Genomic DNA, 13751 nt, shown 5'->3' with positions numbered 1-13751 from the left:
TCTTTAATTTTAAATTTATATCAAATTAAATATAAAAGTATATTAAAAATTATTAGTCATAATAAATACTTAATGCATATTTTTCTAATATATTTAATTAATTAATATTAAAAATTTTTATTTATCACTTCTATATTTTAAACAATATAAAAGTATTTAACTTACAAAAATTAAAAAGTTTATTGAATTCTTATTTTATTTAAGACATTACCATCAAGTAATTACTATAGTTCGAGAATGTTGACAAACTTCCTATGAATGTTGGTGATAAACATTATGATCCTTTATTTTCATTTTTGGTTTTGGGTTGACCACAAACCCCACTAAGTATTAAAATGAAAAAATCTTGTATGAGAAAATTTCCTCTAAGAACACCAGGTTATTATTAACTTAGCATTTATTATTAATGATTGAATGTCTCGAACTTAAATTTATGCGATTAATAACAGAAAAACTTTTGATTCTTTGACATTTCTTTTATCTTTTTTTTTTTTTTTTTTTTTTGTCTTGGATAGAAGGTGCCTCAGGCTCATAGTATAATAAGAGGAGACATTATAACAATTTGGATTTATGCCAGGCAGATCTACCACTGAAGTGATATACCTATTAAAAATGATAATGGAGAGGTATCGTAGTAATAAAAGGGATCTACATGTGGTGTTTATTGATTTGGAAAAAGCATATGATAGGGTGCCAAGAAGGGAGGTCTTATAGAAGGTTTTAGAAAAGAAGAGAGTAAGGATCACATATATTTGTGCAATTAAAGACATGTATGATGGGGCCACAACTAGTGTGAATACTCAAGGTGGTGTGACAGAGGAATTTTTTATTGGTATAGGATTACACGAGGGATCATCCTTAAATCCATACCTTTTCACATTAGTCTTGGAAGTACTCACAGAGCACATCCAAGAGCCTGTGCCATGGTGCATGTTTTTTGCTGATGATATTGTCCTTATGAGAGAGTCAAGGGAAGATCTAAATAAGAAGTTGGACTTATGGAGAGAAGCTCTAGAAGTGTATGGTCTGCGCATAAGCCGTAGCAAAACGGAATATATGGAATGTAAATTCAGTCTGAGAAGGGAAAACCCTAATATAGAGGTGAAGATTGGAGAAAATATCCTACGAAAAGTCAAAAGTTTTAAGTATCTTGGGTGCATCATACAGGATAATGGAGAGATTGAACAAGATGTAAATCATAGGATCCAAGCAAGTTGGTCAAGATGGCGGAGTGCATCTAGTTTTATATGCGACAAAAAAGTGACTTTAAAACTTACAGGTAAATTCTATCGCATTGCTATAAGACCGGCTATACTTTATGGTACGGAGTGTTGGGCAGCCAAAAGGGAGCACGAACATAAGTTGAGTGTGGTAGAGATGAAGATGTTGAGATGGATGAGTGGTCATACGCGATTGGATAAAATAAGGAACGAAGATATAAGGGAGAGAGTTGGAGTAGCACCCATTGTGGAAAAGATGGTTGAATCGCGTCTCAGGTGGTTTGGACATGTGAGAAGAAGACCGATAGAACACCTAGTCAGGAGGGTAGATGAGATGGAAGATGGACAAGGGGCGAAAGGCAGAGGAAGACCTAAAAAGACCATCCATGAGGTGGTCAAACGAGATCTACATATAAACGGTCTCTCTGTAGACATGATACATGATAGAGCACAATAACGTCATTTAATACATGTAGCCGACCCCACCTAGTGGGACAAGATATTGTTGTTGTTTGTTGTAGTTTGAACAACCTTTTATTTCGCTACTTTAAAAACTTTTTCCTACTATTTTGATATATGGTGGTTTTATGAATGAATGTTTTCTTAATCATTCTTTTCTGGATTGCCTTTAGTTGGCGTAGCTATTTAGTTTTGTGACTTAAAAAATTTTTGTTAAGTCATTGTTTAACTTTTGACGCTAATTCAGTTAAGTCGTTGAAGATGTCGGTTAAAGTAGGTCGAACATTCTCTCAAATCTTTCTTTGGTAAGGTCGGGTTTAGGTATTTTCCTTAGTAGGGTAGTTAAATATGCGCCGATTTCAAGTAATCGATTTTATTAAGTTACTTTTGCGATTCTTTTTGGGCCATCTTTTTTACTGACTTCTGATAAGTGGTTTTTCAAGTTGTGGCCATGATCTACATATGTAACTTCTTTACATTAATTTGAACCTCATCGCTTCATCTTACCTACCATTTAGGTTGAGCAATGATGTTCGTGTTTTTATGAGTTTAAGTCAGTGCGTATCATAGATTAAACAATGGAATAAGAAATAAGTTATCATTAAAGAATATTGAAATAATTTACAAGTGCTTTGGCTACTAAGTTTTTTTGGACATCTAACTCCTAGCCCTTACTATGGTGCCTTGTTAAAAACCTCTTAAAAAAACCCTTCTCGAAAAAAAAAATCATAAGGTTAGGAAAAAGAGTACACTATAGAGCAAGGTACGCCTTCTAACTGTAGTACTTCTTTAAGTTGCACGTGTGCCACGACCTTGGAAGTTCATTTCCTTCCAACTCGAACACTTTAAAGTAATCATTTTCTAAGACTTCAAGGTAAGGTCCTTTCCAATTTGTAGCTAGCTTCCCGACCTTGGTGCTTTGATGTCATTCCAGATTAGTATGAGGTCGTTTGTGGTAAAGTTAATTTTTATGACTTTCTTGTTGTATCTCATGGATACCCTTTGCTTTAGTGCTTTCTCTCTTATTCGAGCTTGTTCTCGAACTTCTGGAAGGGGATCAAGTTCTTGTTTTTTAGCACAGACGTTTTCTACTTCATCGTAGAATCTAACTCTTAGAGATTTTTCAGTGACTTCTATAGGGATCATGGCTTCTATGCCATGAGCAAGTCAAAAAGAATATTCTCCAATTGTTGAGGGGGGGGGGGAGAGATTGTCCGATATGCTCATAAGACTTGAGCGAGCTGATTGACCCATGCTCCTTTTGTGTCTTGTAGTCGGTGCTTCAACCCGACTAGTATGACTTTATTTGCAGTTTCAGCTTGTCCATTGGCTCGAGGGTGCTCTATCGACGTGAATTGGTGCTTAATCTTGAGGCTTGCTACCAAGCTTTTGAATGTTGAGTCGGTAAATCGAGTTCCATTGTCTGTGGTAATGGAGTGTGGAACTCCAAACCGAGTGAAGATGTTCTTGTAGAGGAACTTTCGACTTCTTTGAGTTGTAATAGTTGCCAGAGGTTCTGCCTCGATCCACTTAATGAAATAATCAATCCCCATTATGAGGTACTTCACCTACCCAGGATCTTGTGGGAATGGACTGAGGAGACCTGGGCCCAATTTTGTAAATAGCCAAGGTGAGGTGATGCTGATGAGTTCTTTCGAAGGTGCTACATGAAAGTTAGCATGCTTTTAGCAAGGCAGACATTTTTTGACAAAGTCGTCTGCTTTCCTTTGCAAGGTCGGCCAATAGAAGCTAGCTCGAATCAATTTTTTGGCTAGTGACCGAGCTCCTAAGTGATTTTTATATATGCCACTATGGACTTCCTCTAAAATTTCATTAGTCTTGGAGGTCGGGACACACTTAAGTAAATGTGTAGATACCCCTCCTCTATAGAGAACGTTATGGACCAAGGTGTAGTTTTGTGCCTTCCTACTTTTGAGTCTCCTTGCTTCACTTTCTTCTTTAAGGATGATATCGAATTTAAGATTTTTGATGATAGGGTTCATCCAACCCAAGTTTAGATTGGAGATAGTCAATGTGTTCGACTTACCGACCTCCTTGGCCACTGATAGTGTGTAGAAAATTTCCTGAATCAAGCTTCTGTTGTTGTCTCCTGGTTTAGTGCTAGCCAATTTATAGCGGATATCGGCTCCGGTATTAGATTCCCGAGTTATATGTTAGACCTCTGCTTCCTAAAATTGGCTAAGTGTTCCAGTATTTTTTTCAAATACTTCTTCGTATTGGAATCCTTAGCTTGATAAATTTCATTTACTTGAGAGGTTATTATTTGAGAGTCACTAAAAATGATTAATTTTGTGGCCCCAACTTCTTTGGCTAGCTTCAAGCCAGCAAACATGGCTTCGTATTCTGTTTGATTATTGGAAACTAGAAACTTAAATTTTAATGACAATTCTGTAACATTTTACTACACAAAGCCTTACACTACAGTCGTAAATCAAAAATTATGAGCTATTACGACCTCTAAAACTTAAAAATACGTACATCATATTTGAAAAATAATAATATATCTAAGAACCTATAAAAAATATTAACAGACAAAAATCGTATCGCACTCAAAATGTTAACGACATAAAACTCGATCTACAATAATATATATATAAGAATTTTAAAACAATACATAAAAATACTAATTTTGATTTATGAAGATAAGGCCAGCTAGGATAATATATTGTTTTGGGCACTGATTTTCTACAAAGCGCGTTGAATAACAAGCTAGGAGAATGAAGAAGGAATAGAAGTCAATAAGTAAATTAAGAGTGATGACCAATACAGAAAATATTTTTATTTTAATTTTCTTCAATTCCTTTCAAATTTCCTATCACACTTTAATCAAAGCGACAAATCTTTTTCATCAATGCTCAAGTCTTCAGACTCAGTGCTAACAGTTGAAGAAGTCCAACTCTTCCTCACCATCTATTTAAAATTTAAAAACATATTTTCTCTAATTAAAATTCTTACCACAAAGAATTGGCGGTTTCTATAAAAAAAAAGATCATATATAATGTCATGTACAATAATCTTACTGTGTTTTTAAAACATCATTCCTACTAAATTAAAAGTCTAAAATTATATATATCATATCAATTGAGAATTAGTTTATATATTTACAGTCTAATTTAATTTCACGTGTGTATATATATATATATATATATATACTTTTTTAAAAATGCTTTGATTATTTTAGATTAATTTAAAATTTAAAATATATTAAATAAAAAACATAAAATTAATTAACGATAACAGTTGAGAATATGATACTTTTTATTAGGAATTTTCACATGAAACATAATATAATATGCGAGTAAATAAAGTTTAAAGATCCGTAATTTTATATGAACAAAATTAGTCTTAAATTATCTCTATTCTACGTAAATTTGTGGTCTTATCATCAACATAGTTAAAATTTTAATTTAATTATTAATTTTTTTATATTACAAATATATATATAGATTAGTTGATTTTAAAAATTTATATTAGTTCATGTGATTTTATGATTTAAATTATATTATTATTTCATATTTTACATATTTAATTAATTTTTTAGATTTGATGTCAAATATGAATTTTTACCGCATTTGTCTAGAAAAGGACACCGAGTTATTTTTTGTACCATTTACATAAAATGAGCCTAATCGTAAAAACACTCATGATAAATTATTTTGATTTAAAACAAGGGCAACAGATCAATAGTTAGGTTTTCTTATTGATCTTTAATTCACAAGTAGTTGAAATAATAGATGACTCATCTATAATCTATTCATTAATAGAAATAGCATGCATGTTTTATTCAAAAAAATACAGTGGACTTTACGTGTAGTTTATATCTGAAAATTGTTAGATGATTTGACTAATTTAATTAAATTTTCATCTAAATGTTCTCGAATATCAACTTCACGTGAAGTCTACCTAGTTTTCACCCTCTTACAATCTGCATGGCCTCTCCTGTGCTTGTTTTGTTAATTATATCCACAAAGAAGTCTGGCAAGCCACAAGGGTTTAGCAGTCTTTATAAACAACCTTCCAAGGAACATCCCAAATACCACTCCGCATCCATATCCCACTGCAACTGACTTCCACCCAAATAATGATTCTTTTGCCTCAGCAAACACTGAAGGTGGTTGTTCTTCATCATTGCTGCATGACTTTGACAAAGGGAATCCACATAGCATTGGGTTTCCTCTGTAGGAATCATTTTGGAATGTATTGAACTGTTCTCCTGTTGGTATCATTCCCTTCAACTGGTTTTCAGAAAGGTTCAAGACAGCCAGAAAATTCAAATTGGTCAAAGCCATAGGAATCTCACCTTTCAATTGGTTCCACGAGAGGTCTAACCATTCCAAACTTGTCAAATTTCCCAGAGTTTGTGGAATCATACCACTGATTTTATTGTGAGAAAGGTTAAGTCCTTTGAGAGAACTTAATTCTCCAATAACATGTGGGATTCCTCCTTCAAACATGTTATTTGACAAGTCTATAGTTGTGAAAGTGGTTAATATTCTAACTAACTCCATGGACTGACCTTTGATAATGACTACTACTGAATCATTGTATGTTGTTCTCGAGCTGACAGTCATGTATGACAAATCAGGAGGATGATGAGTACTATCATTCAAATCCTTCATTCCTTGAAAATTCTGAAAGAATGAGGTTGGCAAAGGGCCACTAAATTTGTTGTTGGAAACATCAAATATTCTCAACTTTGGAAATGGATGTTCGGCACTCAAACTAGTGATGGTACCATGAAACTTGTTTGCTCGTAAACTGAGTACCTTTAACTCCTGAAGCATTTCTAGCCAACTGGGAAACACATCCTCTATGTTATTCTCTGCAAGATCCAAAACTTCCAAGGATGTGCAGTTAGCTAAAGACTTTGGTAATGAACCCTCTAGTTGGTTGTGGTTCAATTTTATAGTTTGAAATTGGTTGCCTTGAGAAAAATTTGTAGGTATGCTTCCATGAAAGTTGTTCACTTGTAGATCCAAAATTCTGAGAGAAAGAAATGCTCCCAGACATTGAGGAATCATGCCAGACAAATGATTGTGAGACAAGATGAGTGCACTGAGGGAGCTTGCATTGCAAAATGCTGAAGAAACATTACCAGTGAAGTTGTTGTTTGAGACTGAAAATATTTGAAGGCCATTTGGTGGAACTGGAAGTTCTCCTTGCAGCTGGTTGAAACTGAGATCTATATAGTAAATGCTCTTCCATGTGTTTAAGAGATTACGATTAAACCATTGGGGAATCTTCCCCTCAATTTTGTTATGAGAAAGATCTAGTTCTTGTAGATTTTGAAGTGGTGTTAGGAATCTAGGAAATGTTGTTATCTTACAAGAAGATAAATGTATATAGGCCAGGCTAGGTGAGAAATAGTCAACCTTATTGTTATCAAAATTAATAGAGAGATTATTGTAATATATCAAGAGTTTCTAAAGATTTGAGCTTTGAAAATGGGTGAAAGTCTACATGACCGCTCAACTCATTTGATGATAAATATAAATCTGTTAGATTTTGAAGTTCAAATAGTGAATTTGGAAAACTACCTTGGAGTTTGTTATTAGAGAGAGACAACGTTAACACAGAATAAGTCGAGAACTTACCAATTGGTCCTACGAACTTGTTGTTACTAAGATCTATATCTGTCAATGAAGACAAAGAAAAACACCAATCTGGGATTGTCCCATTTAATAAATTACGATCCAAATGAAGAATATTTAATCTTGAGAGTTTAGTGGCATTACTTGGAATTGGGCCTTCTAAATTATTAGCTGATAAACTTAAATCAGAAAGTTGGGTTAGATAAAACAATGATGGCGGCAGCTGACCTCCTAGACTGTTAGATTCAAGTGACAAAGATTCTAATTTGGTGAGGTTGTGGAACACATCCGGGATATGACCATTGAAATGATTAGCACTAAGATCTAAGAAGGTGAGATGTTTGAGGTTTGAAAGTAAAGATGGGATTTCACCATGAAGTGTGTTTTCTGCAAGGCCTAACTCAGTTAGTTGAGTGAGGTTCCACAAAGAAAGAGGTACCAATCCATCAAATTGGCAACTCCCCAACCCTAGTTGTTTAAGAGATCTCAAATGGCCAATGGAATCAGGTATTTCTCCTGAAGAAACTGTGACACTGAGTTCCAAGATCCTTAGAGGAGTGCTCCAGTTAGACTTTGGAAGTTCAACTTTAAGGTCTTGATTATCTTGCAAAGTTAGTTCTTGAAGATTAGGTAAACCAAGTATGCCGATTGGAAAATTCCCCTGCAACTTAGTGTGTCGAAGACTCAATGAAACCAAAGAAGATGACAAATTCATCAACAAAGACAGTGAACTTTCTCTGATGGAAGACATGTTTACCTCATCTAGAACTAGCTCTTTCAAGTTAGTGGTGTTTAGAATGAGTTTGTTCCATGTGGATGGATCAAATCTCAATTTGCTATATCCTAACTCATCTAGCATATCTGTACGGGAGAGATCAAGTGAGAGTAATTTAGACAAGTGAGAAATTGTGAAGGGAATATCACCACCCAATGCTGAGTTTGAGAGATTGAGATGAGTGAGAGCCGCAAGGTCACCGATTCTAGAGGAGAGTGGAGAGGCAGAGAGATCATTGTAAGCGAGGTTGAGTTGTTGAAGATGAGTGAGATGGAAGAGTGTGCTGTTGGAATTGAGTTCACCTTGAAGCATGCTGCAACTGAGGTCAAGGCCAATCACGTGCCCTGACGTGGTGTCGCACGTGACACCATCCCACTGGCAACAATCAGTATTGTTGTTCCAGGATGCTGTCTTGGGATAAGATGAACAATAAAGGCTCACCTGACTCCGCCACCACAAGTGTTTGTAGAATGAAGTGTTGACAGCAAAAGAGTTCTTGAATTGGAGCAAGTTTGAGCTGTCATCATGGTTACACAATGGCAACACTGCTGATGAGGATGTGTAAGACGGAATATGAATGATGAGTAACAAGAATGTCAAAAAATAAAGCACAAAAGATGGCAATACAAACCACCCCATTTCAGAATGTTTAGATTATTTGGTTTGATGTTGGATGGAGAGGATTTGGGTATGTGTGGTACGGTGCATGCTTCCAATCCAAGAGTAAATGCAAATTTATAGAGAGCACCCCATGGGATAATAATATGCCTCAATTTTTAATAGAGGAGTGTTAGACCATCTCCAGTAGGGAACTCATTTCGGTTCCTATTTATGGCTCATCTGTCATAAAAAGTGCATCAGATTTTGCGTCATAATCAATAAATAGGAACTCAAAGAATCTCTCTCTTCTCCATTAGAAAAAACTAACTTTAATCTCTATTGTGGTCCCACCTAATTAATTAATTAAGTAATTAAAATTAATATAATTATTATTTTTTTATAATAATATTATTTAAATTTATAAATTCAAAATAATTCAATATTATAAAATATTAAAATAAATAACTTAAATTTGATTAGTATTTTAAATTTTATAAATAAAAATAAATAATCTAACTAAAAATTATTTTATAATATATAAAAATTAAATTTATTTTTTATGTAAAATAAATTTAATTAATTATAATTTAATATAACAATATAAATAATATTTGATATAGATTTAACATAATTATTTATATTAATTATAATTTAATATAACTAATTATTAAATAATTAATATAAATAATTAATTAAATAGATATATAAGTATTTAATATATATATTTAATATATTTTTTTTATTAACTTACCACATGGTATGATTTTATTGGTTGTTGCAAGTCCCTATTTAGAGGGACTCTCAACCTTGACCCCGTGAAGAGTTCTCTTTTTCGGTAGCAAATTTTGTGATTTGTAGTCATCTATTAATTATTTATAATATTTTTAATGGTATGAAATTTCATCTAATAATAAAAAATTATTCATTTTTCTTTTGCTAGCCAGATTTTGATAAAAGTACTAATCCCTAGACTTTCTCTTTTTAATATATTACAATTATAAGGGTGTAAATTGCAAAACACTGCAAATTGATTTGAAATACTTAGTTTTATATTAGTCTTGGTAAAATCAGAACAATATTATTTTATATAATTTAACGTAGTATTCATGTGTCTATATCAGTATTTTGTTAATATTTATGCGTTGAAAATTATTTTAAAAGCTAATAAATCACGTTTGCAAACTTTTAAAATTAAGAAGAAAATAGTTTTGTTTTAAAATTTATTTATATTGTAGCGTGTAGTGTGAAGAGACGGGGATTTTCCACAAGTAACACCTACATGGAAGGTGTTCAGGTGTGGCAATGTACTTTTACGGAACAGCAGTGTTGCAAGTGTTATAGCGGTACAGATTTAATTTAAAATATTTGACTGGTGTTGATTGAAGGGTCGCTTCTTTTTGTGGAAAACATGAAAAGAAAGTGCATGGTGGGATAGGAACCGGTGTAGAAGGTCTGCTAAACATATGGGCAGAGAGTGTCGGATTTGTCCTATATTATTGAAGATAACTGGGGGAGTGGGAGTATCGTCCGAAGCCATAGTGGACGGTCAGCCGAGCCGAATGATAGTGGGCTGGTTAATTTAGTACGAGTTTTGTAGTTTGTGGCCCATTTCAATTGGCATGAGTAATGTATTGAATAGCAGATAATGTATTGGGCTTTATAAGTGGATTAAGTGGACCAATGATTATGGATGTAGTGGTAGAAAGTACTGATGAATTGTAACGTGTTGAAATTTAAATAATGCAACCAAAGATGCGAAGAAAGTACATAAACAATCCATGAACAAAGGAAAAAAAAAAAAAAAGAAGAAAAAGTACATAAATAATGGAACATGAAATTCATCGAAAAGAAAATGAAACAAGAAAGTGACGGTCTTAAGCTGTGATACTTATTTAGTTGATATTTTGTATTTAAATAAAATAAATAAAATGATAATTAAAAATACGTGTTTTTGCGAGACAATGAACCATAGTATTACGTAGTGGTTAGGTTAATTGAAAATGTGAATTGGTAAACAAAATAAAAATGTATTTTTTTAAAAATTTTGAAATTATCATTTTAAAAATTTAAAATTACTGAAGATATATGCAAAATCGTTTAACACGACGAAATTGTGTTCGTTTGGTTTTAACTTTTTTAAATATTTTATGTGTATTATTTAAAGCATCAAAAGTAAGAAAAATGATATTGAATATGTAAGTTAATGTAATTTAAATTAATGAAATAATTTAGTCGAATAAAAGTAACGCACTCGTATTATTGCAGTGGGACGAGTAAGTGTGTGTTTGGATTTTAGTTTGTAAACGGGAATTTGAATAAAATTGATTTTGCAAATTTGATTTTGATGAAAAGTAAGTTTGTCTTAAAGTGATTTATGTTTGGTAATCTTTATATCAAAATGGGTTATAATAAAGTAAATATTGTTTGGATTACAATACTCAAACTTACTTTTAGATAAAAAATTACTAAAATAGATATTAAGTTAAATAAATTTTTTATACTATTCTATCATTTTAATTTAGATATTTAATTAAATATTATTAATTAAATTTTATAATAAAATTAATATTTACTTACTAAAATAAAAATAATATATAAGAATTGATAAAATATATTTTTATATCAAAAGCAAAAATAATATATAAAAAATATATCAAAATATACGTTATTAAATTATATTATTTATAATTTTTTTAATATTCTCGGTACTCTTTTCTTTAATACTATTTTAAACTATAAATTTTAATTATTCATGACTTTATTCTTAGTTATAATTAGTTTTTTATTTATTTGTTCTTTTTAATGGATCAATAATTTAGGGTAAAAAACAGAAATAAGCCAAGGGAGAAAATAATTTACGTGAATAAGCCAAAACGAAAACTGCTTCATGAATCTACCAACGCACGTTTATATGTAGTTCGAACCAGCTTGGTTCGAACTCTATTTCTACATCATTCGAACCAACTTAATTTGAATTATACACAAACACATGCACACACATAATTTGAACCAACTTGGTTCGAATTACACACAAAGACACGCACACACGTAATTCGAACCAGCTTAGTTCGAATTACACACAGTAATTCATAGTATAATTTGAATTATGCTGTTAAAAAATTAATAATTTATTAAAAAAATTTATTATAAAATTTATTAAAAAAATTAATAATTTAAAAATTAAAAAAATATATATTTTTATTTCATACGTTAAAAAAAGCTAACAAAATATTTAATTACGAGACTTCTTTAAAATATTAATGAGGTATCAATTCGAATTCCATACAATACTTTTCTGTCCATTTTTAGTAGTTCATGAATATTTTTTAAATTATACTACAAAAAATATTTTATCCTATGCAAAATAATTTAAAAAAATGGCTTAAAAAATATGAGGAGTACTATAAAAATTTGTAATGTTATAATAACTTAGGTAAATACATGTATGTACTCAAATTTTAAATAAAATATTCTACATAGTCAATAATAATTTAGAAATGAAAGAAAATGTTTTATTTCATACAAAATAATTAAAAAATATATTTTATTCTATACAAAATAATTTTAAAAAATGGCTTAAAAGATGTTATGAGTACTATAAAAGTTTGTAATATTCTAGTGATTTAGGTAAATACATGATAAAAATATTTTTTCTTTAATTTCTAAATTATTAGTGACTATGTGGAGTATTTCTTTAATGTCCTAAGTCATTAGGACATTACAAATTTTTATAGTACTTCTAACATCTTTTAAGCCATTTTTTAAATTATTTTGCATAGAATAAAATATTTTTTTGTGGTATAATTTAAATAAATTTATTAAAAAATATTCATGAGCTATCAAGAATGGGCAGAAGAGTATTGTATAGAATTCGAATTGCTCACCATATAATTTGAATCAGAGTAATTCGAACTTCCGTATGCGTAATTCGAATCATGTAATATTTCACCATATAATTTAAATAATTTTATTAAAAAATTATCATGAATATTTTTTAATAAATTTATTTAAATTATACCATAAAAAAATATTTTATTCTATGCAAAATAATTTAAAAAATGACTTAAAAGATGTTAGAAGTACTATAAAAATTTTTAATATCCTAATGACTTAAGACATTAAAGAAATACTCCACATAGTCACTAATAATTTAGAAATTAAAGAAAAAATATTTTTATCATGTATTTACCTAAATCACTAGAATATTACAAACTTTTATAGTACTCATAACATCTTTTAAGCCATTTTTTAAAATTATTTTGTATAGAATAAAATATATTTTTAATTATTTTGTATGGAATAAAAAATTTTCTTTCATTTCTAAATTATTATTGACTATGTAGAGTATTTTATTTAAAATTTGAGTACATGCATGTATTTACCTAAGTTATTATAACATTACAAATTTTTATAGTACTCCTAATATTTTTTAAGCCATTTTTTTTAATTTATTTTGCATAGGATAAAATATTTTTTGTAGTATAATTTAAAAAAATTTATTAAAAAATATTCATGAACTATTAAAAATGGACAGAAAAGTATTGTATGGAATTCGAATTGATAGCTCATTAATATTTTAAAGAAGTCTCGTAATTAAATATTTTGTTAGTTTTTTTTAACGTATGAAATAAAATATATATTTTTTTAATTTTTAAATTATTAATTTTTTTAATAAATTTTTTAATAAATTTTTTTTAATAAATTATTAATTTTTTAACAGAATAATTCGAATTATACCATGAATTATTGTGTGTGTAATTCGAACCAAGTTGGTTCGAATTAGTGTGTGCGTGTGTTTGTGTGTAATTTGAACGAAGCTGGTTCGAATTATGTGTGTGCATGTGTTTGTGTATAATTCGAACCAAGCTGGTTCGAATTATGTAGAAATGGAGTTCGAACCAAGCTAATTCGAACTACATATAAACGTTTTTTTTTGGATTAATGAAGCAATTTTTGTTTTGGCTTATTCACGTAACTTATTTCTCCGTTGGCTTATTTGTGTTTTTTACCCAATAATTTATATTATAATAAAATTATAATAATAAATTAATATACAAGAATTACACTTATAAATTTTAACAAAGC

At 30.4% G+C, this 13751-nt stretch overlaps 1 protein-coding gene and 1 pseudogene across 1 annotated transcript in view; both read right to left on the bottom strand.

Annotated features, from left to right (window-relative positions):
* Positions 1–13751, bottom strand: part of LOC107609011 (uncharacterized) — a 50334-nt gene that overhangs the window by 746 nt on the left and 35837 nt on the right. The window lies entirely within an intron of this gene.
* Positions 5624–8705, bottom strand: LOC107606582 (receptor-like protein 6; annotated as a pseudogene).

Source organism: Arachis ipaensis, chromosome B7, assembly GCF_059453495.1.
Source record: "Arachis ipaensis isolate K30076 ecotype BB chromosome B7, ASM5945349v1, whole genome shotgun sequence".
NCBI lineage: Eukaryota > Viridiplantae > Streptophyta > Magnoliopsida > Fabales > Fabaceae > Arachis > Arachis ipaensis.
The sequence above is the reverse complement of the archived record's forward strand: the minus strand, read 5'-3'. Positions and strand labels throughout refer to the sequence as shown.